Source organism: Mercenaria mercenaria, chromosome 3 (assembly GCF_021730395.1).
Source record: "Mercenaria mercenaria strain notata chromosome 3, MADL_Memer_1, whole genome shotgun sequence".
Lineage (NCBI taxonomy): Eukaryota > Metazoa > Mollusca > Bivalvia > Venerida > Veneridae > Mercenaria > Mercenaria mercenaria.
This window is the reverse complement of record NC_069363.1, coordinates 2,633,610-2,647,964: the sequence shown is the minus strand read 5'-3', so window position 1 is coordinate 2,647,964 and position 14,355 is coordinate 2,633,610. Positions and strand designations below refer to the sequence as shown.

Genomic DNA, 14,355 nt, shown 5'->3' with positions numbered 1-14,355 from the left:
TTCAAAATCCAAAAAGCGGTTTAGGAGGAGATATTGCTTCAAGATTTTTCTATTTTTAGCTCTGACGGCCACTATGTGCATGCAATCAAGTAAAACTGTTTGAACAATTTTGGTAGAGCACCACCAAAGGAACATACAGAACAGCTAAAAGTTCTTAATTACTTGTTATAGAGTTAGAACAGTCAATGATATAAAATTTGAAAGCAGATTTTGGCTGAATACTTGACAATATCCGTATTACTTGCTATAAAACAAAAATTATCCTGATCAGACAATGTATCAAAATTAGTTGTTTATTTCATAAATTCTGTAAAAAAGCTCTTCCCATATATTAGTTTCTATAGAATGGTTTCCTGTGGTCAGTAGATTACCCTTGTTGCTTCTGAGGTCACTTGGTCAAAGGTCACAGAGTACAGAAGTATATCCATTTAGCTCTCACAGGCTATCATGGGGGTCATAATTATGTGTTTGTTAAATTAGCATTGAAATAATTTTTATATAAACATTATAGCCTAAAGGTGGTATCAGCTAGTATATTATCACAGTTTAGTACATTAACACTTTAACGCTAAATTTCTATAATGAACTTGTCCATTTTTCAATTTGGACAGAACCATTAACCTTTAAAAGGGGTGCATACAAAAAATATACTGACTGAATGGCGAACAGTGCAGATCATGATCAGACTGCACGGATGTGCAGGCTGATCATGATCTGAACTGGTCGCATGGGCAATATCAATCCTGTCCAGCATGATGAGGGTTTATATCTTAATGAAGAAAAACCTGTATTTAAGCATATTACTGACATCAGTCTCTCAAAATATTCACCTTGAACAGAAACACACTCGTCCATCCGGGCTACCTATGGCCTGAGAGCGGCAGAGTAGTCTGCCATTGGTGTACTATGCAGACTCTGATACACTGCTTACCAAGGGCACTTCTTGAATTGTAGTGACGCCAGCCAGCATTTTATTTTTCAGCAAAGGAAAGAGATAAAATCAAAGGGATTTCAATCAGGTTTTGACAGCTTCAGTGCCATTTTCTTTATGACCTAAATGAAATATAATGTTTAATATTTGAGCGAATTAAACACTTAACTTTGTATCTTATGGTATCTTAAAGTTATAAGCAACAATGGCAACAGGAATGTTTTAAAATATCTTAAATTAATCTTTCCTATTTCATGTAGCTTCAAACATTTTATTTAGCTACCTGAGCCATTTTTATCACGCGGTATTCTTTGTGTGTGTGTGTGTGTGTGTGTGTGTGTGCATCCATATGTCGTCAACAATTTCTTTCAACAACATCTCCAAAACCTCAGAATGGATTTTCAAGAAACTTTACACAAATGATCTCTTAGTGGCCCTGTTTCAAAGTTGTACAAATGGTTCCAGTTCATTAAACATATAGCTCTAAAAATCTGCTTCTCTGAATTATCGCAATAGCTGGAGCCTTGATATTTGGCTTGAGAAATCAAGTTTGACTCTCTACCATAATTGTTCAAATTATTGCCCTGGGGCCTGAAATGGCATATAAGAACAAACTGTTTCTAAAGAAGAAGGGAAAATGTGTGTATGTTGTTTTTTTTTCAGTATAAAGAAAGGTATGCAAGCTGGCAGATGGGAGGAGATAGCGAGTGGAGTTGTCAGGGACAATAACTACATTAAAGAACAACTTATTAAACAATTAGCTCTTCATAACAAGTTAATTATTATTATTATTATACCAGATTTGTTGAGCGTCCTTTTCATACGGAATATACGTTCAAAGGTGCTTTACAATTAAACATGTGACACATCGCAGATATGTAGGAAAATAACAAAACATGACATATGTAATCACAAAACTGAAACTGAACAATTTGATTAAATGCCTTTTTTATAAATGGTGTTGTACATAATAATAAAAAACTAGAAAATGCTTTTGTAAAAAAACGCATGTCTCCCCCAATGCAAAGTCCTATAGGCACGAAGTCAATAGGGGTCATGAGCGAAAGTCAAAGAGACACTGATGGTTGGCTGCAATAGGGATCATCTACTTGGCATGTCCAGTCATCTCGCTAAATTTCAACACTAGTGGCCTAGTGGTTCTCAAGTCACTGTTCAGGCTCCTGTGACCTTGACCTTTGATCAAGTGACCTCAAAATAAATAGGGGTCATCTACTCTGCATGTCCAATCATCCTATTAAGTTTCAACATTGTAGGTCAAGTGGTTCTCAAGTTATTTCCAAAAAATGATTTTACATGAACAGGCCACTGTGACCTTGACCTTTACTAGACTGACCCCAAAATCAATAGGGGTCATCTACTCTGCATGTTCAATCATCCTATGAAGTTTCAACATTCTGGGTCAAGTGGTTCTCAAGTTATTGATCGGAACTGGTTATCAATGTTCAGGCCCCTGTGACCTTGACCTTTAACGGAGTGACCCCAAAAACAATAAGGGTCATTTACTCTGCGTGAACAATCATCCTATGAAGTTTCAACATTCTGGGTCGAGAGGTTCTCCAGTTATTGATTGGAAATGGTTTTCCATGTTCAGGCCCCTGTGGCCTTGACCTTTAACAGAGTAACCCTAAAATCGTTAGTGTTCATCTACTCTGCATGACCAATCATCCTACGAAGTTTCATCATTCTGGGTCAAGTGGTTCTCAAGTTACTGACCGGAAATGGTTTTCAATGTTCAGGCCCCTGTGACCTTGACCTTTAATGGAGTGACCCCAAAATCGATAGGGGTCATCTACTTTGCATGTACAATCATCCTATGAAGTTTCAACATTCTGGGTCAAGTGGTTCTCTAGTTATTGATCAGAAATGGTTTTCAATGTTCAGGCCCCTGTGACCTTGACCTTTGACGGAGTGACCCCAAGAACAATAGGGGTCGTCTACTCTTTATGACCAATCATCCTATTAAGTTTCAACATTCTGGGTCAAGTGGTTCTCTAGTTATTGATTGGAAATGGTTTTCAATATTCAGGCTCCTGTGACCTTGACCTTTGACGGAGTGACCCCAAAATCAATAGGGGTCATCTACTCTTCATGACCAATCATCCTATGAAGTTTCAACATTCTGGGTCAAGTGATTCTCTAGTTATTGATCGGAAATGGTTTTCAATGTTCATGCCCCTGTGACCTTGACCTTTGACGGAGTGACCCCAAAATCAATAGGGGTCATCTACTCTTCATGACCAATCATCCTATGAAGTTTCAACATTCTGGGTCAAGTGGTTCTCTAGTTATTGATCGGAAATGGTTTTCAATGTTCAAGCCCCTGTGACCTTGACCTTTGATGGAGTGACCCCAAAAACAATAGGGGTCGTCTACTCTAGCAGCCCTACAACCCTATGAAGTTTGAAGGTTCTAGGTCAAATGGTTCTCCAGTTATTGCTCGGAAATGAAGTGTGACGTACGGATGGACAGACAGATGGACGGACAGGGCAAAAACAATATGTCTCCTGGGGGAGACATAATAATAGTCATTACAACAATATCATAAATGAACAATGATAATATTTATCGCCTTATTGTAACAAACAACCATGACTGCACCCCTCCCCCTGAGGTCGTCCCACCCCAATTGCCAATACCAGTGCTTTAAACACCTGGCACGCCCAGACGGGCCGCATATAGTGGTTCGACCTCCAGGTAAATGGTGCCATCATATACTGTGTTAGATAGAAATACCACACACTTCAAGTAAAACTCAAGTCTTGCAAAAAACACACACATAGAACGTCATAACCCTAAAAAATGTGACATGATGAAATAAAAGATGAATTGTCAATTTAGTTAATTACATGATGAATTGTACAGTTAAGAGATCTTAGTCAGCTACGAATGACTTGCCGTAGTTCTGTATTACAAAAATAACAATGGCATACTTATTATGGGTAGAAACAGTCACAGTTGGTATCTATGTGTTGTAGAAAATTTTGAAAAGGTGTGTTTTGAGAGCTCTTTTGAATGAATTAAGTGATGAATCTTTTCTGAGATTGTCAGGGAGAGAGTTCCATAGTTTTGCGGCGGCAACCCTGAAACTTCTATCCCCATAGGTAACCAGTCGACTTTTTTGTGGCACAAGGGTTGTTGCTGCACTTGCTGACCTCAGATTTCTAGTTGGCACGTACACCTCCAGTAAGTCTCTAATATACACTGGCAACTGTGCTTGCAAGGCCTTGAATGTTTGAATGAGAATTTTGTGTTTGATTCTATCTTGTATTTGAAGCCAATGAAGATCTTTAAGGACTGGTGTTATATGTTCAAAACGGGTTGTTTTCGTAATAAGACGTGCAGCTGTGTTTTGGACATTTTGCAGTTTGCTCGTTGTTGATTTTGGCACGCCATACAAAAGAGCATTGCAGTAATCTAATCGTGAGGTCACAAACGAGTTTATAAGGGTTTTTGTGGCTTCAGTTGTCAAATATGGTCGAATATGACCAATGTGTTGTATTTGGCCGTAGCATGTTCGAGTCACAGAATTAACATGATGGTCCATGTGCATGTTCGAATCAAGCGTAGCACCAAGGTTTCAAACAGTTTTTGATGGTCTTATGCTCGATTCGCCAACTTTAAGTTCTAGATTTTCAACATGTTTGGAGTGTTTTTGACTCGAAAAAAGAATTACTTCAGTTTTGTCTGCATTCAATTTAAACATGTTTGAATTCATCCATGAGATGATTTCTTTTAAGCATTTTTCAACTCGTGTGATTGTGGCTGCCTTTGATTCTTGGTCAACTGGTTTAAACGATAGATAGAGTTGGGAGTCATCTGCATAAAAGTGGTGGTTTAGACCGTGGTTTCTACAGATGGACCCGACCGGCTTTGTGTACATCGTGTAGAATTTTGGGCCTAGAACAGATCCTTGAGGAACACTGAATTTCATAAGGACTGGTTCAGTGAGTTTGCCATCGATGCATACTGTTTGGTAGCGGTCTGTTAGATATGATGCCACCCATTGAAGGGGTTTATCGGCGAATTCAAAGTTAAATTCGAGTCTGTGAAGAAGGGTGTTACGGTCAAAGGTGTCGGAATGCAGCCCACAGGTCCAACAACACAAGTACTGTGACGTCAGCTTTAGGGATTCGAGAATGTCGTTCTGAACTTTTAACAATGCGGTTTCAGTTGAATGAAATTTTCTGTATGCTGACTGGTTTATTTCATGTAATTGTTCGTCAAATGTTCCTCAATTCTTCTGTTTACCACTTTCAAGGATTTTTGAGAGGAATGGCAGATTGGAAACAGGTCTGTAATTCTTGAGTGTGTTTTGGTCAAGACTTGGCTTTTTTAACAATGGTCTTATTCGTGATGTTTTAAATGATTCTGGCACGATTGCAGTTTCTAGAGAGATGTTAACAATTTTCGTCAATATTGGGAGAAGTTCGTTTATACAAGATTTCAAGAGCCATGTAGGAAGAGGGTCTAATTCATCTTATGAAGTTTGATGACTGCAAGCCAAGCCTTTGATACTGACTGAACTGAAACCGTTTTCACAAATTTTTGAACAAATTTGGAAGAGGACCTTACACTGCTAATACAAAGCAAATATGATGAAGATCCATAAGGCGGTTCATGAGAAGTTTTAAATGCATTTCTATTTTTAGCTTTAGTGGCTCTTAAAAGAGGCAAAGTGCATCCTTTCAACAAATATGGGACAGGATCTTACAATCATGCTACAGACCAACTTTAATCAACATCAAACAAGCTGCTCTAAGTTCTCCTGAAAGGTGCAAAGGTCAAAATTTGAACAAATCTGGGCAAGTTCAAGCTTGCTGACAAAATTTTATCGACTATATTTTACGTGACACTTGTCATTTATCGACACTTTTGGAATACATAGGCAAGTTCTTTACCAGACTGCTTAGACACTGTCACAAAATAATCACTGTTACAATAGTTGTTGGGTTTCTGAACCTTTGTATTTCAGAGCTGTGTATGATTTATTGTGGTTTGATCACGGCTTAAATTTGGCAAAGAATGGACCAAGCTCCAGTAGAAAAACTTACTCCAATCTATATACATTTCAATTTGTAAATATTTTATGTCCAAAATAGAAGATTTTAAGTATTCCCTAACCCGCAAAACTTCATATTTCAAAAGAATTATATTCTTAACATGAGCAGTTTATTTTCAATACCGAAATTACTCCAGATCTCTCTAAATACAACTTTAATATCACCGGCTTCTTTGAACAACATAAAATAACTTACTTCTAGTGGGGAGTAAAATGGCAAAGCAGCTGAGGTCGAGCTCTGGATCATACACATGTCTTGTAATGCTGATACCCAATCCCCTATCTCAATCTCCTTTCATCTGAAAGTATCAAGTTTAAACCCATTCAATTTATCTGTTTCACTCCCAAATTGTAACTTCGCTATTCATTAATAGAAAACAGTGGTAAAAGTTCAACCAAAAGAGCATCAGTTATAAAAAGAGCTGTCAGAGGACAGCAACGTGCGACTATTCAACAGCCTTGTCAATTGAATGAATACAAAAGTTGAAAAAGGGGCATAATTTTGTAAAATGCAAAGTAGAGGTATTGAACCTCTGTAAAGCATGTCATATCATGACAGTGAACAAGTGTGTGAAGTTTCAATCCTTTCCAATTTGTGGATACTGAGATACCAGCTTACATACAAAAACTTAACCAAAAACTGCTAAGTCAAAGGGGCATAATTTTGTAAAAATGCCAAGTAGAGTTATGGGACCTTCACAGTGCATGTTAGATCATGACAGTGAACAAGTGTGTGAAGTTTCAATCCATTCCAATTAGTGGATACTGAGATATCAGATTACATACAAAAATTTAACCAAAAACTGCTAAGTCGAAAAAGAGGCATAATTTTGAAAAAAAAAAGTAGAGTTATGGGACTTGCTTAGTGCATGTCAGATCATGACAGTGAACAAGTATGTGAAGTTTCATTCCATTCCCATTAGTAAGTACTGAGATACTAGCTTACATACAAAACCTTAACCAAAAATTTCTAAGTCGAAAAAGGGGCATAATTTTGTAAAAAAAAAAAAAAGCAAAATAGAGTTATGGAACCTGTGCAATGTAGGTCAGTTCATCACAGTGAATAAGTGTGTGAAGTTTCAATCCATTCCCACAAGTGGTTACTGAGTTACCAGCTTACATACAAAACCTTAACCAAAAATTTCTAAGTCGAAAAAGGGGCATAATTTTGTAAAAAAGCAAAATAGAGTTATGGAACCTGTGCAATGTAAGTCAGTTTGTCACAGTGAATAAGTGTGTGAAGTTTCAATCCATTCCCACAAGCAGTTACTGAGATACCAGCTTACATACAAAACCTTAACCAAAATCGGGACGCGGACGCCGATGCGGACGCGGACGCCGACGCATGGGCGAGTCCAATAGCTCTACTATTCTATGAATAGTCGAGCTAAAAATGCTTCTTTTTATAAAATTCTATTTTTTTTTAACCAATGGGTTTAAGAGAACTTTCCTTGTACAACACTGTTTCAGTGAACTGAAGAAACTATATAGAAGCCTACAGCAGTAATAATGTTTGGTCCATAAAACTAGAGTTGTTACAGGAATGACAAATTATACCCCTAAAATACCGCCTTGTCACAGATGTAACCAATGTCAAGTTCGGACCTCAAAATCAATAGGTAGTGTTATTTCTAGAGCGACGCAGTGGGGCGCCCTGCCCTACCCTTTATAACTGCCACCACGCTGTCCTTAAAATGTGCCTCCTGCCTTTGATCTCCTGCGTAATCCCGCTCTATATCCTGTAGACATGCCTCGACAATTTTTTGATCAGCAAATTAAGTCACGGCGAGTGCACACAAGTCGATGAGAATCAATGAAGTGTTAAAATTAATCGATAAGGAGTACTGATCCTTTGTATTGTCAAGACTACCTCAAGACACCAAAATTATATTTTCGTAAAATTTTGATAATGATGTATAAATAATGGATCAACAATTATGCCGCACTGACTTATGCTTATGATACGAATAAAATATATTACAATACAATTTACAATCGTAAAAATAAGAAATTAATAATGCATTTCATTTTTAAAACTATTTTTTGTCTGAAAATTTAAGGAGTATTCAGTAATTAACAGGCAGCTAAATCAAAGGAACTGTAATATAACATATGTGATTTTTTGATGAAATAATCATTAAACTTCACGCCTAAACTTCACGCCTTTGCTAAGTGCCAAAATTTTGGCATCTTATCAGCAACACTGTTACGCCAATAAAAATCCTTAATGATGCCTGAGTGCCAATTTGAGAAATAGTAGTATAATCAACAATTGATTGAATAAACAACCCTTTAATTTAAATAACCAATTGAAGTATGTTTTTAATATTTAGTTTGATTTGTTTATTTGGCAAAAAGTTAGAGTATGTTATAAAGCAAATTTGATTGAACTATCTTTATTAATAAAATCAAAATGAATTTCTTAAAAAAAAGCAAGATTCTGTTATATTACGCACAATATCATGATCATGGTCTGCACTGTTTGCTTTTTTGAAAAATACTTTTCAATTTCTTTATTTGGCAAAAGGTTAGAGTATCTTATAAAGCAAATCTGATAAAAATATCTTTATTAATTAAGTCGCAATATAAGGCCAGAATTTTTTTTATTTTCTGGTTCTTGGGAGATTTTAGCCAGGATCTTGGGAGTAGGAGAAAATAAAAATAAAAGTGTTCAAATCCTCAAGCTGAGATGAAACAAGAGGGTCATGATGACCCTGGATCACTCACCTGAGTAATATGAGCTACATGTTTCAAATGTTAAACTGATGATAAAATATTAAGAAAGTCAGTAGGTCATATTCATGGTCAATGAAATTCAGTTTTACGATTTGTGTGCAAAACTGTGTATGTCATCAAAATTCCAAGGCTGTATCTTAAAAAACAAGAAAGTAGGTCAGTAGGTCAAGGTCACAGTCAAGTGACATCATATTACTTGGGGTCATCAGGTAATTATAATTAAACAGTCATGGAAATAGGATCAGATGATTTTTTTAAGTATTTTTCCTATATAACTCAAATACTAAACTAAGTGACTCCAGGGCGGGGCCTCTTTTAACCCCAGGGGCATAATTTGAACAATTTTGGTAGAGGACTACTAGACAATGCATCATACCAAATATCAAAAGCCTAGGTCGTATGGTTTCAGACAAGAAGATTTTTAAAGCTTTTTCCTATATAAGTCTATATAAAACTTGGGACCCCCAGGGCAGGTCCTCTTTTCAACCAAGGGGTACAATTTGAACAATTTTGGTTGAGGACCATAAGAAAATGCTACAAACCAAATATCAAAGGTCTAAGTGTTCTGGTTTCAGACAAGAAGATTTTAAACTTTTTTTCCTATATAAGTCTATGTAAAACTTGGGACCCCTGGGGTGGGGCCATATTTGACCCTAGGGGGATAATTTGAATAATCTTGGTAGAGGACCACTAGATGATGCTACATACCAAATATCAAAGCCCTAGGCCATGTGGTTTTGTACAAGAAGATTTTCAAAATTTTCCCTATATAAACCATGTGACCCCGGGCCGGGGCCATATTTGACCCTAGGGGGATAATTTGAACAATTTTGGTAGAGGACCACTAGATCATGCTACACACCAGATATCAAAGCCCTAGGCCATGTGGTTTTGTACAAGAAGATTTTCAAAATTTTCCCTATATAAACCATGTGAACCCCGGGCCGGGGCCATATTTGACCCTAGGGGGATAATTTGAACAATTTTGGTAGAGGACCACTAGATCATGCTACACACCAAATATCAAAGCCCTAGGCCCTGCAGTTTTGGACAAGAAGATTTTTAAAGTTTTTCCTTTCGGTTGCCATGGCAACCAGAGTTCTGCATGGAATTCAATTCTTTGAACAATTTTGAAAGGGGACCACCCAAGGATCATTCCTGTGAAGTTTGGTGTAGTTCTGCCCAGTGGTTTTCAAGAAGAAGATTTTTTTAGAAATTGTTGATGGACGACGGATGACGCATACCCACGACGGACGTCAAGCGGTCACAATAGCTCACCTTGTCACTTCATGACAGGTGAGCTAAAAATCCCATTAAGGTTTGTTGAGTAACAGACTGGACAGGAAAAAAGCCTTTTTGGCATTTGACTTCCAAGTGTTACCTTGACCTTGCAGCTAAGGGCCTGTGTTTTGTGCATGACACACTGTCTTGTGCAGGGGAATACTTGTGCAAACTGACATTTAAATCCTGTTTTGCATGACAAAGTTATGGACCAGACAGAAAAAAAATCCCATTGACCTTTGATCTCCAAGTGTGACCTTGACCTTTAAGCTAGGATTCTGGGTGTTGCATACTACATGTCGTCTCAACATGGGGAACATTTATGCCAAGTAATATTAAATCCCTTCGTAGATGACAGAGTTCTGGATCAGACCTTGACCTTTGAGCCAGGGGTTTGGGATTTGCACACAACACCTTGCCTCATCATGGGGAACATTTGTGCCAAGTGATATTAAAATCCCTTAACGAATGACAGAGTTAAGGACAAACACGAAACAGACCCTGTTCATGCCATGTTAACGTTTGACTGCCAAGTGTGACCTTGACCTTTGAGCTAGGGGTCTGAACATTGTGCAAGACATATCATCTTATTAAGAGGTACATTTGTGCCAAGTAATATTAAAATCTCTTCATGGATGGCAGAGTTATGGACCAGACAGGAAAAAAACCCTGCTTGTCTTTGACCTCCAATTGTGACCTTGACCTTTGAGCTAGGGGTCCAGGTTTTGCGCATGACACATCGTCTCATCATGAGGAACATTTGTGCCAAGTAATATTAAAATTGGGGAACATTTGTGCCAAGTAATATTAAAATCCCTTCATGGACGACAGAGTTATGGATTGTACACGAAATTGCGGACTAACGGATGGACAAACGGATGGAAAAGAGCATTCTTATAGGCCCCGTAACTGGTTTTCAACCAGTAGGGGACTAATAATCTCCATGCCATAATATGCTATGACTGACATGTATATGTTTTAAATCTGTAAAGACAATAGTGGTTGAACTCATCTCCAAACTGACATAGATTTATAGTGAAACAATACTACTGCAGCTAACACGTTCAATTTTTCGGCATACTACAAAATATGGAGTGGAGTCATGGAGTGGAGTCGTGGAGTGGAGTCAAAATTGGAGTAGAGTCATGGAGTGGAGTCAAAATTGGAGTGGAGTCATGGAGTGGAGTCAAATTTGTTTTATCAATAATATTTATCTATTGATATTTTTATAACTATTCAACATAATAATGTTTTTGTCTTACAATGAGTGTAGGTACACGGAACAGAGGGCTTGGTCAAATTGTTAATTGTCAGTATACTTTATCACATTGTTTTTGAAAAGATTTTAAAGCATCACATAGATAATGAAATACAGTTTTATTTATCTGAGAACAGTTGTAAACACAAATCAAAAGGCGGTCAACCCATGGGAACATATTCAAATAGACCACAGTATAAAATACTGGTAAAAAGTAATAACCAAGTTTCCAAAACTAAGTTCCAACTGAACAACTGTAGGAGCATGTTCTAATTACTACTTGATGTATTCTTTGATGGGTTGGGTAAAATAATATGCAATATTTTTCATAACCTTTATCAGTGAACAAATATAACACTCCTCATCAGTGTTTTTTTTATTATTGAAATTTGATGTTTTTGTTGTTTTACTTAAAATTGGAGTGGAGTCATGGAGTAGATTTTTAAACCCTGAAGAAGGCTAATGTAGCCAAAACGTTGGTTAAAAATAAAGTGACTTGTTTTAAAAAGTTTTTGTAGTTTTGACTACTTTTAATACTTATATTGTTTTACTTAACAAATTTTTTTACTTGGCCTTAGATCATTTTCAAAATTTGTCGACAGATTTATTATGAGAACCTTTCAGTCCCATTCTATTGAGTTATTTCAGCAACATTTAATTTAAAATAAACAAGAGGAATTTATGCAAGTCAGATAAAATTTAGATATTTAAACTTGTAACATAAATAATTTAATATTTGTGATTATACTAGCAGATCTGTTTTATTTTTATCAGGCACTAATTGGCTATAATTGGTATTTGACCTTTAAAATCCATCAAAATATAATCTAGTTTGCATCCACACTAGGCAAAGAAATGTGGTTTAAATATATACATGTAATACTGGAAGTTAACAAATATTTTTCAATATGCAAAAAAGGTTACAAAGAAGGAGGCTAACAGAAACAAGAAGGAGTCATCAATGTTTAAACTTCTGTGTTCATCTAAGAATTTCTGTTCATTCCATCAATAGTCCATTTTGAGGATCAGCATGACTCCATGTCGCAATTTAATGTTTGTGTTTCATCAACACTCCAATTACTTTTGCCAGCCACAGCATCAATTGTTTGATACAAAAGAGAAACACATGGTATTCTTCTGCCAAAAGGTAAGATCTGTGGATTTGGGATTGTAGAACCAGTTATAACTCACATTTGCGTTCACACTTGTAAAATAATGTAGTATTACTTTTTAATATGGTATTAAAACCACCTCCCGAGGTAGTTTTAATGCTACATTACAGAAACCACTTGACCTTTACATAATTCACGGTTTAAACCACATATAGTGTGGACGCAAACGAGTTTAAAAAATAAACCCAAGTTAATATAGGATTAAAAACGTAGTCTGAACACAGTATTAGTGTTTGAAACTGTTTATGTCCACTAATATTGCAATATTGACTACCGTTTAGCTCGGGTAAATAAAAAAATAAGTAGCATACATGTTGGTGTGTTAAATTCATTAATGCTATTGCTGACAAAATTTCTATTGTATCAGCCCGCGACCTGCAGCCCGAAACCCACAATTTAATGTACATGTATATATTTTGTGGGCTGCAGGTTGCTACAATGAAACATTTTTCCATTATAGCAACATGCAATTTAGTGTTTTACTGTATTAAATGGTTGCACATTTTTACTCGAAAAATGAGGAGTCGAGTACAATAAGCCTCTGCAATTTTGTCAGGTGTGATGTTGATTGTTGAAGAAATTCTTGTACTTTAAGTTTATACTTATTTCTTTATTCTCGATTGTGAAACTAAGTTCTTACAGCTTAAGATTAATTGCTCTCGAGACTCATTCCAGATGGAATTAACCTCGAGTTAAGATGTGTTTTAGTTGTCTTGTAAAATGTAATAGGTATTTAAAAACAAACTCAAACTCATCACAAATTGCTGTATCTCATAACAAAATGATAGAATTTTGAGATTTTAAAAGTTATTCTATTATTCTGAGACCTGGATGCCCAGGTCAAACCTGTTATAATTATTTTTTTGATATGCTCCAGTAAATCAGCGTGTACACCTCATTCAAATAATTATTTTTATAATTTGGCTTTAATGATTTTTTTATTCTGATGTTACTTTGTTCTCAAAAAATTGCTTTACAATGTGCTGAAAACCGAATTGAAAAATAACCACCGGTTAAGGAACTACACATGGAGTAGCATTATTTATTGAACGACCTTGTATTTCTGAGTGTCAAAATGTTAGCGAATTTCGAAATCCATGTTTAGCGTGCGCAAATTTTAGTAAATTTCTGATTTCCTGACTTATGTAATGGTAGCACATTGTTATGGTACATTATAATTTTAATTACAAATATTAGCAAAATTTTACAATTTGCCAAAATTTCCACCTTGCTAACTTTACCACTTCTACGGTATGTTTCTGTGCATCTAAAACTCTATTACTTGGATCTTTCATTAATTTACACCATTGTGTGTTTATCACAGGTAACTAACTACCTTCTGGAAATATATAGGGCAAATAATTTAGTTAATTTATTCCTATTTCATCTATATACATACATAACAAAATAAAATACATGTAATCTTAAAATCTCAGCCAAGTTTGATTCTGGGCTACACATGTATACTGTAAGTCAAGAGTTATTGGCCCTTCAGGTTAACACAATTTGTTACATATCACCTTGTTAGATCTAGTACATTACATGTATCTTGATATCTATAGGAATCCTAATCATATTTATATACAATATGAAATGATCTTAAGAAATAGATCAGAAGTGATTATAAGGCAAATCAGACTAAAAAGTCTAGCAGAGTCAGAGTTATAATGCCTTGATCAATAAAAAAAAAATGATTCCCACGTTTGTACTTTCATTTCTGCATCGATCCAAATGATTTTATGAAGAATTAAAATCTGGTGCAAGTGTGATGGTAAGATCTGTTAAGAAATAGGGCTGTGTCATAACCATTTATGCTTGTAATGTTTGAAAGAAAATTCTCTTCAAATAGTGACATTGACCTAATGATTCCAATAGCCCCTTCATCCCAGTGGTCTCA

General features: G+C 36.1%; 1 long non-coding RNA gene across 1 annotated transcript in view; it reads right to left on the bottom strand.

Moving 5' to 3' along the window:
• The window catches only part of LOC128546089 (uncharacterized), a 40,846-nt gene that overhangs the window by 11,418 nt on the left and 15,073 nt on the right, over window positions 1-14,355 (bottom strand). The window contains exon 4 of the long non-coding RNA XR_008370075.1: window positions 6,208-6,310. This is a non-coding gene — a long non-coding RNA (uncharacterized LOC128546089). The remainder of the gene's footprint in view (window positions 1-6,207; window positions 6,311-14,355) is intronic.